Raw genomic sequence first — 4,530 nt, 5'->3', positions numbered from 1 at the left:
CAACGGGCCAGGGAGCGCTTCCGGGTCACAGGGCGGGGCGCGCGCAGGCCCAATGGCGGCGCATAGGGCGTGTTCGCTGCCGCGGTGCACGCTGGGACAGGGGGGCATCCATCACCCAGGATCAGCAGGCCACGAGAAGGCAGGGAGGGTTACAGCACTCCCACCGTTGATTTTGGGAAATGTCAAGCGTTGACCGATAATGGATTGGCGAGTGAAAAAATTATGAAAGAGAAAAAGCAAATCAGGCGACATGCTCTTGAAACCCGTAAAATACTGTGGAGCCTGACAGGGCGGGTGCTATCAGAATGGCGCCCGTAATAAGCCTTCCCATTTACGGCAGAGATGAAGCGAAATTATTTCTCCGCACTGTTTTGAATATATGGATATCGTTTCTATACGTTCATGAATGATATTCGATTTCAACACCACTGTATCCAAATCTCTTAGTTTCATGAGTACCCCCCACAAATCTTTCCCTACGCCATGGATGCAATCAGGAGTATCCACGGCTTTCAGGGAAGGAGAATTCCATAACTCCTTGAGTTAGAAACTTCTTCTCATGCCTGATCCATTCATAGTGCTTTGCTATTTTGGAAGATCCAATTCAAGAGTGAACTATACAGTAAATGGAGAAGTCCTGAGGAAAATTGATGTACACAAGGCTCTGGGCATTCAGGTCCATTGTTTCCTGAAGGTGGCAATGTAAGTCAGTACAGTGGTCCAGAAGGCATACGGCATGCTTTCCTTCATCGGATGGGGTATTGAGTACAAGAGTTGGCAGGTCATGTTACAGTTGTATAAGACTTTGGTTCGACCACGTTTGGAGTACAGCATGCGGTTCTGGTCGCCACATTACCAAAAGTATGTGGATGCTTTGGAGAGGGTGCAGAGAGGTTCACCAGAATGTTGCCTCATATGGAGGGTACTAGCTATGAGGAGAGGTTGGGTAGAATAGGATTATTTTAATTGGAAAGATGGAGGTGGAGGGGGGAACCTAGTTGAGGCCTACAAAATCATGAGTGGTGTAGACAGGGTGGATAACAAGAAACTTATTAATCTGCCTGTTGCAAATGCATCTGCCCATGACAGTGTTGGTAGGAGTATTCACCACACAATACTTGTAAAGGTATGATTCTGTCTTCTTCTCATGTCATTGTGTTGTGCCGCGCTACCACTATGCTAAATTACTCAGATTTTGAAGAGATCTAGCAACTAAAATGGAGGCTCAGTGGTTAGCACTGCTGCCTCACAGCACCCGTGTCCCAGGTTTGATTCCAGCCTTGGGCAACTGTTTGTGCGGAGTTTGCACATTCTCCCCATGTCCGTGTGAGTTTCCTTCATGTGCTCTGGTTTCTCCCACAGTTCAAATATCTACAGATCGGGTGGATTGGCCATGCTAAATTGCCCATAGTGTTAGGTGCATTAGTTGGAGAGAAATGGGTCTGGGTGGGTTACTCTTCAGAGGGTCAGTCTAGACTTGTTCGGCCGAAGGGCCTGTTTCCACACTGTAGGGGATCTAATCAATCTAAAACGTGGGTGTCCCTGAGGCACTCTGGGAGATCTGCAGAAGCAGAATTCGATCAACCATGTAGTGTAATGACTTGGCTTGGCAGATTTTCCCATTCTAGCAATACGATCAAGCTGGGGGACTAAGCCTAGCTCAATAGAACATGCAAGAGGGAATGTCAAGAGCAGCATTCATGCAGATCTAAAAATGAGGTGTCAATGAATTCTTCCGAAATGCTTGCATGCCACACCTTAGAGGCAGCTTATGATGGGTAGAGCTAAGTCATCCCATAACCAGCATATCAAACCAATGGTCTGAAGTCCTGCTACATCAAGTGGTAAATTATGATGGACAATTAAGCGACTCTACAAATCTCCTTGTCCTCAATGTTGGGAAGCCGAACTCATTAATACAAAAGACAAGGCTGAAGCATTGGCACCCAGCTTCCACTAAAAATGCTGAGTCTACTCAGCATCAAAAAAGCCAGTTTTTCAGTCAATTCGATTCCTCTGCAAGATGCCAATAAACAGCTACAGGCTTCAGATATTGCGAAGACTATGGTTCTGAAAACTTTCTGGCAATGATACTGAGGACTTGTGCTCCAGAAGACTGGCAGTTGGCTAATGTGGTGCCACTATTTAAGAAAGGTGGTCAGGAAAGGCCAAGGAACTATAGACTGTGAGACTGACATGAGAGATGGGCAAATTCTTGGCAGGGATTCTGAGGGATCTGATTTACATGTATTTGGAAAAGCTATAACTGATTAAGGATAGTCAACATAGCTTTGAGCATGGGAAATCATTTCTCACTAACTTTATTGAGTTTTTGAGGAAGTGATGAAGAGGACTGATGAAGGCAGAGCGGAGGAAGTGGTGTATATGGACTTCAGTCAGGGGTCTGACGAGGTTCCACATGGTAGACTGGTTAACAAGGTTAGCTCATGTGGTATACAGGGAGAACTAGCCATTTGGATACAGACCTGGCTCGAAGACAGGAGACAGAGGGTGATGGTGGATCGTTGTTTTTCGACTGGAGGCCTTTGACCAGTGGTGTGCCACAAGGATCAGTGTTGAGTCAATCCTTTTTGTCATTTGTATAAATGATTTGGATGTGAACATAGGAGGTATAATTAGTAAGTTTGCAGATGACATGAAAATTGGTGATGTACTGGACAGCCAAGAAGGTTATCTCAGATTAAAATTGGACCATGATCAGGTGGGCTGAGGAATGGCAGATAAAATTTAATTCAGATAAATGTGAGATGCTGTGCTTTAGTAAGGCAAATCAGGACAGGACTTATACACTTAATGGGAAGTTCCTGTGGAAGGTTGGCAAACTGAAAGACCTTAGAGTGCAGGTTCAGAGATCCATGCAAGTGGAGCTTTAGGTAGACAGAGTAGTGAAGAAGGCATTTGGTAGGCTTGCCTTCACTGGTTGGTGCATTGAGTATAGGAGTTAGGAGGTCATATTGTAGCTGTACAGGACATTAGTCAGGCCACTTTTGGAATACTTCATTCAATTCTGGTTTCCTTGTTATAGGAAAAATGTTAACCTTGTAAGGGTCAGAAAAGATTTACAAGGATGTTGCCAGGTTTAGAGGATTTGGGAGAGGCTGAATAGGTATAAAGTCACGAGTGGCATGGATAGGGTGAATAGTCAAGATCTTGACCCCAGGGTGGGGAAGTCCAAAACTAGAGGGCATAGGTATAAGGTGTGGAGGAAAGATTTAAAAAGGACCTAAGGGGCAACCTTTTCATGCAGAGGGTGGTGTGTGTATGGATTGAGCTGTCAGAGGAAGTTATGGAGGTTGGTATAATTACAACATTTAAAAGACATCTAGATGGGTAAACACATAGGTAGGGGTTAGAGGGATATTGGCCAAATGCTGGCAAATGGAATAGATCAGTTTAGGATATCTGGTCTGTTATGGACTAGGCCATACCACTCAAAACATTCTTAAGCAGGCAATCCAGACCATAAATTTGTTTTGGTAAATGTACAATGAAAATTACCCAGAGTAAGTTTGCTAGATTGACTACCAGGTTTTAAAACAGACTAAAGAAAATCACAAAATTACACAATGGATCAAAAGAACAGAATAAAGTACCCCCATAGAATTCGGTCTATCCAAATTAGATTTCATTATGCTTTTCTGAATATACACAATAAGCAAACCCTCTTTAAAAAACAGTAACAATGGAACAAATGCTTACAGGTTGAAGCTCGAAGGGCAGGAGGGGAGATAGAGAGAGAGAGAGTTTAACAGTCTGTATCCACACAGCTGAACTCCTAACTAGTTTTGGACTGAACTTCTCAGCTAGAGAGCTGACCACTCCCCTTTCATTATACAGGTTGCTTCTAAAACATGACCACTTTGGCCTGAAGTCTTATCTGTTCACATAAAAATAAAAGGCCTCTCAACATTCTTTTTAATCTCTGTACCAAACTAGTCACCTCAGAGCCGGGACGGTTTTTATGACCCCTCTGAAAAGATCAAGGACACAGTATCCTTGAGAAAAGGAACAGCCTTTAGGAAAAAGGGACCAGCTTTATGACAGGTCGGCATTTTCAAGCTGAACCAAAAGGTTTGTTTCTGTACTGTACATCTCTCTAACTTTATGACTCTAAAAGTTTGTTTTGCTGGACCAGTAAAGCTACAGAACTGCAAATTACCCGCCAATATAGAATTTTCTCTGGTATGACCTGTCCATAGGAATCAGGACATGGAACCAATTACCATCCTATCATTTTACTCTTGATTATCAGTGTAGTTCTGGCATGGAATGTGGGTGGTGTTATCAAGCAGACTTGCCATGAAATGACTTGCACACCGACAATTGATTTCAGTTCTGTCAGGACCATGTAGTTCATGACATTAATACAGGCATGATCGAAACATGGGCAAAAGAGGTAAACCCCATGGATGATAGCCATTAACCTCAAGGCAGATTTAATAGCGTGTGGCATCAAGAAACCCTTGCAAATCTGGTGCTAATGGGAATCAGGGGAAAGTACCTCCTGGT

Source organism: Chiloscyllium plagiosum, unplaced genomic scaffold (assembly GCF_037043375.1).
Source record: "Chiloscyllium plagiosum isolate Xiang-an unplaced genomic scaffold, Cpla_swu_hap1 HiC_scaffold_35, whole genome shotgun sequence".
NCBI lineage: Eukaryota > Metazoa > Chordata > Chondrichthyes > Orectolobiformes > Hemiscylliidae > Chiloscyllium > Chiloscyllium plagiosum.
This window is presented reverse-complemented; position numbering follows the sequence as displayed.